Here is a 13,528-nt window from a genome sequence, read left to right as displayed (position 1 = left end):
TAAATATAAAACTATAAATTACTGTTAACTCTAATACTCAATGATTAAGAAACTATTTGGTGTGAAGTAAAACTAAAATCGGTTACAACCAAGAAGGAAAACAAAAATTTTAAAAATATGTAAGCAAAAATACGATAAAAATACGAATTGCCGAAATGYTGTACAAAATATAAAAAAAATAAKAATTTGACATCATTTATTTTGTCTACACAGCACTTACATATACAAATATTAAAATTAAATTTTGTAGAACATTGCTTTGCATGCAAACACTCTCCCTTTGATTTCAACAGATTCAAACAATAAAAGGAAAAAATAAAAATCGCAACAAGCCACAACGAACATTAMAAACATTTAAAAGCATAAAAAAATCAATAATAAACAAAATATAAAAATTAATGAACATATTAAGCTTATTCAGCTTTTTTGTAAAAATCATTATTTGAAAATGGAAGCACAAATTAGATTTTTTTTTATTTGCATTACTATAAAACTTTTATAAAAGCTCTAAAGCCGTTTTCAAACGAGTTCGTTAAGCATTATAAATAAGCTTACATAAAAGCTTCCAAAATGYTTGACGAAGGATTTCCTAAATCATTAGAAGTACGCTATCATAAGAGCTTTTAAAATAGTTAACAAACAATTTTGAATCGGGGTGTAAATAATAGCTTCTAAAATAATGGAGCCATTCCATTCCATTAAATCTTCTAAAATAGTTTACGAACAATTTGGAAAGTGTTGTTATTTAGCTTGCACAAAAGTTTTAAAAATAATATACAAGCGATTTCGGAAGGCATTATAAATAAGCTTTCATAAACTTTCCCGAAATAGTTTACCCATGATTTCGAAAAGTTTTATAAGTAAGCTTTCAAAAAATCTTCTAAAATAGTTGACGAACAATTTTGAAAAGGARTGTAAGAAAGCCATCATAAAAGATTCTAAAATAATTTAAACGCGATTTCTGAAAGCATTTTAGGTAAGCTTTCATAAAAGATCCCGAAATATTTTGCTCACGAATTCAGAAAGCATTATTAGTAAGCTTTTGTAAAAGCTCTGAAAAAGTTGAAAACCCATTCAAAATGTCTTAGTGCACTTAATTCAAAAAATTTTGTATTAAAGACGCTAATGAAATCTGTTAAAAGTTAACAGAATGATATTAGAAGCTTTCGCCTACTTTAGGGAAAAAGCCTTCGTATTAAGATGAAACAGCTTTTGTAAGTAAAAAGTCATTGAATAATATTATTTTAAAAACATTTTGGAAAATGAAAGCTTTACTAGCAAACTTTCGCAAAACACTTCAAGAGTGAAAGCTTTCTACAGAATTCGAAAGTTAATCGATGGTTGTGGCAAGGTGATAGTATAAGTCTATTATTACGCATAGAAAGAACTCAATCGGATGCTTTAACAAAATTTCACGTCTTTATTTGTGCTTTCAAATAWTTCATTATTTCTTATTATTTTTCTTTAAAAATAAAGCTTACGCCTGCTTTAGTGAAAGTCAAAGCCTTCGTATTATGATGAGAAAGCTTCACGTCTTCACTTTGTGTTTTCATAAGCCTTTTGACTTTCTATTATATTTTCTTAAAAATCATTAATTTAAATAATTTTTCTAAAAATAGTAAAAAATAATAAAAACTGCAATGAGTACATTATAATTAATAAATTAGAAAATAAATGTGTTTAATGTTATGCAATGTTTGTTAAGCAAGCACTCACACAAATACACACACATAAATTATTTGGTTGTGTTTAAAGCTAATAGCAGAAATTTTATTAAATAAATATTTATATATAAGAACCTTAAGTACAGTTAGTCAAAAATACATGCATAGTTCTTAAAATAGCTTAAGCATAYATAAAAATAGCAAAAAAAATTGTGTTGTTACAAATTTAACCATTTAACTTGAAATCCAGTTATAGAAAAAATTCAAAATACCCTAATTAAATGTTTTCTTCCTCAAATCGACTCTAACCTCACTTTTTCCCTTAAATGTGACATGTTTTGATGGAAACGTTTATGCAAAAAATTTTATTAATATTATACAAATACATTATATTATATAGTATAGTATAGTATAAGCAAGGAAAATATAAAAAATTTCCAAATGTATTTGCACGCTATTCAGTCGCTAAAAATTCCAGAAGAAAACTAACCGCATATTAATGCACACAACTGTATWAGCTATATACTTACATACATCAGGCATTGTCATGTTGTTCTTGTATAATCCACAAATCGTTAGGCAACAAAGCATTATCATACAACAACACATCATTAACTTAAATATACATACAAACAAGCAARCATTTAAATTTAGATATTGGAACAAACACAACAAACAAGCAAGCAAAGTTATTAGCACAATTACACTTATTTACAAAATAAAAAGAAAATTAAAAATTTACCAATAAATAATTACAGTTAACTGTAGTTAATCAATATGAAAGTTTATAGGCAAATGTGACAAAAACGCACCAACAAGCTAACGYAAATACAAAAACAAATGCACTAAATAAAAATAAGAAGCCTACAAGAGACATAATTAAAGAAGAAAAGCTGCATTTACCGTTATGCAATCATATATACATGCATATACACGCGTACATATWCATATATATCATCCTATAACACCGACGTGCATATATCATATATCAGAAAAACACACAYACATACATATATACAAATATTTGCTCACATATTATGTGAAAGATATAACAAAGCCACCCATACTCCTAAAGTACACACACACACACACCTGCACCCCTTATAAACCATACCCTGAACAAAAACTCGCCAATTGCAAGAAAAAAATCACGAGAACTCATAAAATTTCACAAAATCATGCCCACGACACCCCCGAGCAGTTGTTCCCAAAAGCAAATATTTATCATAAGAAGCAAGTTAAGTGAAACCGCAAAAAAACATTATTTATGAAAAAATGATATATACTATTGTGTACTATTAAATATGTATGTGTTGAATGTGACTACATAAATAAATATTATACAAAATGCATGTATACTTAACACAAATTACAAATACAAATACAAATACAAAAATGAAAAGCATTATACATACATACATACAACTATGAATATGATTATTACAATTATTAAATATGATGATTGACTATGAGCATAATGGGATATAATGGATACAATAATGAGTTGATAAATAAAAATATTACATTTTTAAAATGAAARACAAAAAATTCTGTTTCATGTTATTTGCTGCCGGCAGACGAAATTGTTTAAGGAGTTCGGTTCATTTGGCATTTTCAAAGAATGCTTAGTTTGTGTACTAAGAAAGAAATCCCTACACTTGTGCCAACGTTTTTACCCATTCTCAAAATAGCCGTTGAAGTCAATTACCGGTATAGCCTTAAATGACCGTAGCGATTCACATTTAATGTCTTTAACTGACTCCAAACGGTTATTAAAAAACACACCGAGCTAAATAAGTCGAGTCCGGTCGTTCCGGCATGACGAATCAATTCAGTATACGACGGTGTATTATCGTGGCGCAAAAATGTCCGATAACTCCGGCCTCTTTTTACGAATAACTTCACACAAACGACGCATAGCACTAAAATAGTATCCCTTGTTGCAGGTTAGCGTGTCAGAAAGAATTTGTAGTGCACCACACCTCGATAATCGGAGAAACTGTTAACACAATCATGTTTTTTACCTGCTTTGACATTTATTTGGCTTCGGCTCACCTTTGCCTCCATTTTCGTCCGATTGATCGTCAGTCTTCGAGTCGAAAGCATAGATCTAAAACTCAWCGCCAATAATAAYACGTTGTATGACATTCTGTTTGTCGGAAAGYATTGTTTTMCAGACGTAAAAGCGACGAGGTTTCCGAAAAAAATTTTGTTAAATTGGAACCTATCATCTTCTTCTTCTTTATTAKCGTAGACACCSCTTACGCTTCCRCTATRTGGTGCCAAYTGGATATTCCAAGCGAAGCCAGGTCYTTTCAACGGGGTGGAGGTCTTCCTCTTCCTCTGCTTCCGCCGGCGGGTACTGCGTGCATACTTTCAGAGCTGGAGTGTTTTCGTCCATTTGGACAACATGACCCAGCCAGCRTAGCGGCTGTTTTTTAATTCGCTGAACTATCTCAATGTCRYCAYATATCTCATACAGCTCATCRTTTCATCGAATGCGATRTTCGATATGGCCARCGCSAAAAGGAAAATAAATCTTTCGCAGAATCCTTCTCTCGAAAAATCGCAACATCGACTCATCAGTTCTTGTCATCGTCCAAGACTCTGCACCATATATCAGGACGGGAATTATGAGTGACTTATAGAGTTTGGTTTTTGTTCGTCGAGAGATGACTTTACTTCTCGATTTCCTACTCAGTCCGAAGTAGCACCTTTTGGCAAGAGTGAACCTGCGTTGAATTTCCAGGCTGGCATTGTTGGTAGTGTTTATACTGGTTCCTAAAAAGACGAAATTAGCTATAACTTTAAAGTTGTGCCTGTCAACAGAGACGTGAGAGTTAAGTCGCTAGTGCGACGACTGTTTATTTGATGACAGGAGATATTTCGGAATRCCGAATTCAGACATCGCGGCATAAAGGCAGCTCCTTTTCGTACTATCGAAAGCAGCTTTGAAATCGACAAARAGGTGGTGTGTGTCGATTCTCCTTTCACGGGTATCTTCCAAATTTGGCGCACGGTGAATATCTGGTCGGTTGTTGATTTGCCAGGTTTAAAGCCACACTGATAAGTTCCAATCAGTTTTTGACGGTGGTTTGACAACAATACGATCGAGAGAACCTTATACGCGATGTTGAGGAGGCTTATCCCGCAGTAGTTGGCACAGATTGTAGGATCTCCCTTTTAGTGGATTGGACAGAGCACACTTAAATTCCAATCGTTGGGCATGCTTTTGTCCGACCATATTTTACAAAGAAGCTGATGCATGCTTCTTATCAGTTCTTCGCYGCCGTGCTTGAWTAACTCGGCTGGCARTCCATCGGCCGCCGCTGCTTCGTTGTTCTTCAGACGRGTAATTGYTATTCGMACTTCTTCRTGGTCGGGCAATGGATTGTCTGCTCCATCGTCATCAAAAGGAGGATCACTCATCTGAAGCTTGTTGTTTMMTTTCATTGGATGCATTTTTACGTGACGGCTCCCAAACCCATCCTCCTACGGAGGGGATGTTTCGCCTTCTCACTTTATCTCGCCTTCAAACGGATAGAGGATGCTTGGTCAAAGACCGGAAGTCGTGAGCTGCTTGAGCCATATGTAGAACAATTGTGTCTGACCACTCTGAAGAGGATGGCGATCAGAAAACTTTCCTTACTTKCGTGAACTTCTATGTACACATAACTCCGTCCTCCACCTATCCTGCTTTTACTTTTTTTAGGCTTAAATGATCTGTCAATGCTTTTCACTGATTCTTCCGATWTTCCAACGATGCCAGTAAGATCTCTGAATGTTAATCGTCGATTCTCAAGCACTAACATGGTTCGTCGTCAACGCGTTCCGGCCCTCTTTGAATAATTTTWACTAATGAAAAACATTTGCTCGCGACAAACATTTATCACTGAAGATCATTTTCAACATTCTTAAYATTTGAACACCAGAAATTTGATTCCTCAGACAAAATTTAGCGAMACTTCTTTGTTGAACTATGTACTTCAGAAAGACAAGCGTATACTAAACACGGATGATTATTTTGATGTGAAATTTGGTACAGATGTCACTGGCAGATATACTAACCTCGAAAAGTGTTACTATTTTTGCCCGCAGTGATGAACAAAATGTGTATTTTATTAGCTTTGAAAGTTATCACTTTTTAAAATTAGCTTCCATTGAACTCAATACAACGTTTGAAAGGATCACACAGCACGTGCATAGATTTTTTTCATGACATTTATTGAAATGTTCCTCAGTATGTCGGTTACGGCTACTGAAATGCCTAGAAYGTCATCATGGAATGCTAATTTCACGTGTTTCCTTTGTTTTGTTTTAGTTTTGTAAATATGGGAGTGCTTGATGAGAGAAATATATTTCTTGTTCAAAAACTCATTGACCTTTTTTGGTCTTCAGTCAGTATTCCTGTATCAAGAAGAATTCTCAAGTATTTTTTCCGTTAAATCAAGTCGTATGTCATGAACAGAATGTTTAATATTGACTTCTATTGCTTGAAAARAATCAGCTTTATTGGTYATTGCCAATGACTTCAAATAACCCCACAAGAAGTAGTCTAATTGTATTGAATCCCAACTTCTTGGATGTCACAATTACAATAACACAATTTCTTGAAATAATCGAATCAAACTTTTCTCGCTATAATTCGGTTGTTGCTCGTAATATGAGGCATTAGCCCCGTCTTGTTKGAACAARATAATGTCAAGATCAACTTCTTCCAATTGTGGCTATAAAAAGTTGATTCACCAGCTTCTTTTCGAAAGAAGTACGGACTGAWGATTCYACCAGACCARAAACCACAMTAAACTGTCAATTTRGGTGAATGTAATGGTTGTTCATAAATAATTTGTGAATTTTTTTCDCTCCAGAATGAATGTTTTGTCTATTTACTCATGATATTTACTGACTGATTCTGCGAAATGTGCAGTAAGTGGTAAAAGATGGAAAGGTGGCACAAACAAATATTGCATACTAATTACCCTGGAGGTGAAAAAGGTGTCCTTAACCCCGGAATCAATTTGTGAAATGCAGTTTTATTCAAATCAAATTATGTATTTTAGTTCAGAAAGCGTGCAACCAACAGCTGGAACATATCACTTCATATGCATTCATACATTTCATTATGTGAATATGCATAAGTATGTATGGTATATAATGCAATTCACAGATCGTTGACATCCATGAAATTGCAAGCAATTTCACATATTGGCATTATAACATTGGAAAAGTGCTAAGTTGATTGACATAATGCGTTAAGGTTGAAAACGCAACAGTTCAAACATACAATTTTTACAACTAAAATAATTTTGTAAAATGCAGTTTGAAAATTATAATTTAATTTTATATAATGATAGARTATGGATTGTAAATGCTGTTTATTGAAAATTAAGCTTCAGCTAACAAGTTGGATAAAGTAAAAGACGAGTAAGTTTGCAATAATGACGTATAAATGTATTAAATTATTTCAAATCAAATTATGTACTTGTACTCGTATTAATTATAAGCTAGCTGCTAATAGCAATAATTTGTAGTAAAAATAAAAAAGCCGTGTTACATTGTCGGATAAGCGGCCTTTGGATATAGCATTCGAAATAACACTCTTCGTTTTTATTTTTGACTACTATCTTTTTAAAATCACTTTTCGATGACTCGTTMGAGGATTTCGATTAGTAACTGGCAAAAAAAAAAAAACTTCAAACCTGAATCGAAGCGGGATTGATTATCGGGAGAAATTATCAGTTCACCGAAGTGTTCTCCCAATAAATCTATTGACTAATGCGATGTGTCGTCTTGCATAAAACAAATGTCGCCGAGATCACGACCTTCAATTTCAAGCATCAAATAGTCTGTAGTCATTCATATTTTACCGGTCCACTAACCATACAAAACCGATGAATATCTTCAGATTGGTTTTGTCCATACTCATTGAGCCAGAAAAATTTGAAATTGGTTACACTGTGGAACATTTTTGGGATTATTGTCTGGGGGGTGAGAAATTCCAAGTCAAGGTGATGATACCAGGACAGTATAGTAAAACCCTCCGTAAACCTGTCCGTTTTGTTTTATGACCTTATGACCCCTTTTTTCTAACATTTTGCCAAACAAAACAAAAAAAAAAAACAAAAAAAAAAACCGAAAATGCTCTTAACATCCTTGTGACAGAAACATCGTAGTTGTTAGAACGATGCTTTCCCAACAAGCCTTCTTTTACTTCTTTGATTGCCTGCCATAGATTCAATATATTCAATATATGGACCTAGTCTACGGAAAGGGGGCTTAGGTGTCAAAAAATCTTAGTTGATTCGGATGGAAGATGAGATGCCTTTTTCACGTGATAGAATCCAAAAAGTCATAAACTAGTTTTCTAGTTTTCGCACGTTAGCTCCCTTTTCGTAGACCAGGTAACATATATCAATCAAAATATTGTTTAATGCGTCACCTTTAATCAGCTTTCGTATATCTGGACCATTTAGTACGCCTGATTGGAAAAAATTAATTTGTTAAGATGGAAAACCATGGGAAATAACAAAAAAATGTAAAAGGTGATAAAAAAAAACTGACACATACGATCGCCAAACCCTTTGAGGGTTTTACTATACTGACCTAGTACCATCACCCTGACTTGGAATTTCTAACCCCCCAGATTAGCTGTTGTACTGTGTTATAAGACGTGGGTCTTCTTCGGACTTTTCAAGAGCCTATAGAGCAAACTGATGTCGTTAGGGAAGGTCGAGTGGCTTCACCTCTTAAGCAAGCTGTAAAAATGCGCTTAGTSGTTCCATACGTCAGTCCGAGTTACTGGGGACGGCGCCGAATTAACTCTCCACGGTCTTCGGGTACACTCTCAGCTATAGCTGCTTTATTTTCATCCTTTCGTGCGGGATGTGATTTATTCGGTCGAATATTATCCAGTACTGATTGTTGGGATTCAAGATGGGTGATGGTGTTGTGAATAGTATACTCAGTAGGCCGATTGTATTGACAATAAGTTGAGCGAAGCGCGAAACAGAACGTGAACTTTCGTAATAAAATTACACATTTTGTAAACATTGATCAGACGTAAGTCTATCCATGATGAGATGCCAACAGTACTGACAAAAATAAGATGACGGCTTGACACAATTCACGCGTAATCTGTCTGGATCGCCCGTTATTACTATTCAAAGTTACATTAAGTCCATTATACTCAATGCACCGTTCGGAACGATCAATAAGCACATTCGTATCATTTACGGGAATATTCTTCAGCACCTTGACTACGGCTGCGTCACATTCTAATAGATGTAATAGATCAAGTGAATACGGAGAGTGGTTGATGAAAGAAATCCGGGTTTTCAAACCAAAGCAAATCGATTTTGCGCTAATACTTAATCAAAATTTTGCAAATAGTTTTTATTCCTTAGGAAACATTCTCCTCCCTCAATATTTGCATTAATACAAATAATTTCACTGACTTTTTCACTGTATGCTCCTACTATGCGTTTTTTCCTAATTTAAAAAATATGATACGTTTTCAAGTACCCAAATTTCGAATATTGTGTATGGCATAGTACATACTACGTTAATTTCATTTTAATGAAATTAAGTAAAAAATTTCTGATTACATGGGATTTATCTAATTTTTATTTGTTACCAATATTATTATATGAAAGCTGTTATACCAGAACRAGAAAGTAAATTATGACAAATAATACATCATTAAGTAAGTTTAGCTTATTAAATTAAATTGGTTTTATAATTAAAAACTTCTTCAAATAATTGTTGTTTTGGGTTATTACGGTCAATTTATTTTTTAATAACATATTTTTACTGAGTTACATATAGAAATAAATAAATAAAAATAAAATAGGTGGAATTATTTTTTCATATTAAAGAAAAACTAAATCGCAGATTACCAATCAGTTATTAGCAGAACAAGGTTTCGATCCTCGGACCTCTGGGTTATGGGCCCAGCACGCTTCCACTGCGCCACTCTGCTGCTTATATTCTTTGTGAGAAACAACGTGGTCAAACGCCTTTCACCAATAACGAAATGCATTCACACTTACACGAACATATGTGCGGGTATAAATGTTTCCAAAATCATACCTGCAAGATGATGATATATGGCACTAGTTCTGCAAGAAACACTTACTGTTGTGTTTGCAAGGACTGACTTTATTAATTCTAATAACATTTTGGTCCTATTTTGAATCGAATTTTCTGGCTGAGGCATTGAAGATGGTTGAAACAACCTAAATATTTAACAAATCTTAGTTGTTTTGCAACTACCTTTTCAACCTTAATTGCATATCCACCTGTGGGGTTCAGTTCACTAACCAGTAGATGGCGTTGATATTTCTCTGTAAATCAGAATATTTTCGGAAAGTTGTGATTCCGAAAATGGAGATTCCCAAAGGGAGCCCTTCAGTGACAGTTATGCTTCTACGATATGTGAACACTGTAGTCGAACCAATTTTACAGTTTATTATTGATACCTATAAGACATTAGATTTTTCAAAATACTTTGCTTACAATCAATCTATGATTTAATAATTTTAATTTAAATAAAAGTTTAATTTAAAAAAAACAATCACACTTATTTTATTCCTAATTTTAAATTACATCAGTTTAATATATAGTATCAGCCATAAAAATTAGAAACTACAAAGTTTACACTAAAGATCTTATGATAGGGTTGCAATGAATCGGTCTAAGAATTAGACTTTGGGTATGTGGGTGGGTGAAATCCCATTATTCAACTATTACTCGACATTTTTTAACCGAATTTGATGTTTAATATTRATCACACTACTTCAAATTACAGTTTGAAAATATGTGWAATCCAACTACAGCCACGACTACATCCCATATCTCACAATCATAAATTCYATTTAACTCTTTCACTTTSCGGTATACAAGTTAAGTACCTTCMAGTWAAAAAGTTTGCTCTTTCRTGTMTAAMAATRKGCCAWATCGCTTCATATTTTRTCAAGCCCCGAGATGCCGAATATTTGTATCTCAGTGCTTTTACCGAAAATATTGCTCACTTTGTGAGATATATTAATGAAATTCAGAGATATTTCTGATATCAATTATTTGATAGCAATGTGACTAAATAATATTATATAAAGATTTTCAAACTTCCTGTCGACTTTTTATGGTTTATATCAGACAATCTTTGTACAAAAAATAGTAAAACCCTTTAATTTGATTTTTTTTCTAGATTTGTAATCAATAATGTCAGGGGCGGATCCAGAGTAGAATTTTGGGGCGAGGAACTATAGAATATTGTAATTGCAACATAAAGTATGTTTCTTCGCGGAGTGTCACTTATGATGAAAATAATGTGTATCTCACTCTCCGTAGTTGCCTTCCAATCTACTCATTGGGTTTTTGGCCCCTTGGGGAGATTCGTGGTGGCTGTGGTTTAAACCTAAATGCAGGAAGGGCATTAGTCCRRTGTGGAGTCGCACTGCGGCCGGGTGCCGGACCCAGAGTACGGCAGAGGTTTTAGATGGGCCTCGTACCCGACCAAGGTGGCTAGGGTGCGTTTGTCCACCCAAACCAATTGGAACCAAGGTATGAGTGTATGTGGCGGCACTCATGCTTTGGTTCTCCAGAGTATGGTGCAGGTGCATGCACTTATGCTTTTTAGGCGCTGATCAACGCATTGTTTTGATCTATGTGCTTCTAGTAATAGAAAGCACCGTGGAGTTAGGCCTTCGCAGGCAGGAACTCACGTAAAATCACAACGGACTCTCCGTAGTTGCCTCCCAGTGGGTCTGCGCCTGAATAGTGTTTAGTATACGCTTATTATTCTTAAGTACATAAAATGCATTCGGCGTATTTTACGTTGAGTGACATTATTATAGTTCCATTGAATTTTGTGTGCGGAATKAAATTTCTGATGCATAAGCGTTCAGAATGTTGGAAAAGGACTTAGGGGATACAGATTCACAACGACGGAATATCGTTAGGATCAGTGAAAAGCATTTTGAAAAATCTTTTGGGCCTAAGAAAAGTGAAAGCACGATTGATGAAACAAAAATTTCCGACTATCAGGATGTCATGAAACGTATAACTACTTGCGATTATTCTTAGATCAACGTTTACGATTCGGAAACAGACGATTAATCGGCCRAATATCGTGGCGAAAGTGAGTCAAAGCCGAAAAAKTCACTTCAAAGCAGGTTAAAATCTAGGTTATGTTAAATGTATTTTTTTAATAAAGAGATGGGGTACACTCTGAATTCCTTTAGACCGTCAAACGTTCAATAAGKAATATTATTTGAGTGTTATGCGTCGATTGCGCGAACCTATTCGTAAAAAGAGGCTGGAGTTATGGCCGACAACTCTTGGTTTTTGCRCCACGATAATGCACCGTCGCATATTGCATTAATTCTTCGWGTATTTTTTGCTAAATTTGCAAGCAATATCGCGCCGCAACTACCGTATTCGYCAGATTTAGCTCCATGTGAYTTCTGGTTATTCAGCAAACTCAAACGACCTCTCTGGGGAAACTGTTTGGAATCAATTGAATCGCTACACTCATTGAAGGCCGTTCCGGACATCGACCTTAAGAATTGTTTCGAGGATTGGAAGAACGTTGGTACAAGTGTATTGGTGCCAAGGGGCATTGCATTGAATAAAACGACATAGATTTTGTAGAATAAAAAAAGAGTTTCAATGTTATGAACACTTTTTTTTATTTTATGTTCATACAAGTGTAGTATTTATAATTTGGTGACCAAAGTGGCCGAAATCGATCCACGCATCTATGCCGAATGTATCGATAACTTAAAATAATCTTATAAAATTTCATGGAAATCTGCTCTTGAATATACTTCAGTTTAAGGCTAATATTAATAACATACTGATATATAAGAACAGCTGCCAGAAAAGGCAATTTCGAATAAAATATTGCCTCACTGAAAACCACACCTCTAAAAAAACGTCTTTATAACTAGCTCAATTCTTTATCTAACCACAATTTACCCGATAAAGCGACTTACGGCTTTTTAGTTGACCTTAAGTCCTTAGTTTAATATGTCATGTAGTGGGATAATTTAATGTTTGTTTGTTGTTAATTCAGCACTATATATTAATGAAATCGGACTCCATATCCCCTGACAATAATATTTGCAGGGAAGATCTAAATTGCTGGATTTCATTTCAACAGATGCTTGTCCTTTGTGTTACCCAAAAACACCTATAAGTGAGTCACCGGATCCTCATAAATGGACAAAACGTTTTTAATTAACCACAAGTTTGTTAAGGCGCTTAATATCAATCTAAGCCACTTCGCTAGGCTCCTTGAAAGTGTGTCCACTGAGACATTGAAATCTCAGTCTGGCAAAAGCCGGGTAAAGGTGCAGAAACTGAAAAAGTTATTCTAACTCGCCGCAAAGAACGTCCGACAAAATGTTTAGCCGCACTGCTTGTGAACCTATTAGACTCATTTTTCTTCTTCTTTATTGGCGTTGACACCACTTACGCGGTTATAGCCGAGCTTACCAAAGCGCATCATTCTTCCATTTCGCTGTTTGCCGCCAACCAGGTCCTTCTTCACCTGGGTTTTTCAACGAAGTKAAAGTYTTCCTCTTCCTCTGCTTCCTTCGACGGGTACTGCCTCAAATACTCTCAGAGCCGGAGTGTTTTCAGCCATTCGGAAGACATAATAACGTAGCCGCTGTCTWTTTATTCGCTGAACTATGTCAAAGTCGTYGTATATCTCGCCGTTCCATCGGCTGCGGTACTCGCCGTGGCCAGTGCCCAAATTCCTATATATCTTCCGCGGAACCTTTCTCTCGAAAACTCATAATACTGACTCATCAGATGTTGTCAAATTGAAGTTCGAGGATATAATATTAACTGTATATCGG

General features: G+C 34.8%; 1 non-coding gene across 1 annotated transcript; it reads right to left on the bottom strand.

The window, feature by feature from the left end:
• Positions 1-9,570: 9,570 nt before the first annotated feature.
• Positions 9,571-9,642, bottom strand: Trnam-cau. Its single transcript has one exon. It is a non-coding gene; the product is annotated as a tRNA-Met (tRNA).
• Between the last annotated feature and the right edge of the window lie 3,886 nt (positions 9,643-13,528).

The sequence above is a fragment of the Bactrocera latifrons genome, unplaced genomic scaffold (assembly GCF_001853355.1).
Source record: "Bactrocera latifrons isolate USDA-ARS-PBARC rearing strain unplaced genomic scaffold, ASM185335v1 scaffold_436, whole genome shotgun sequence".
NCBI classification, from domain to species: domain Eukaryota; kingdom Metazoa; phylum Arthropoda; class Insecta; order Diptera; family Tephritidae; genus Bactrocera; species Bactrocera latifrons.
This window is presented reverse-complemented; position numbering and strand designations above follow the sequence as displayed.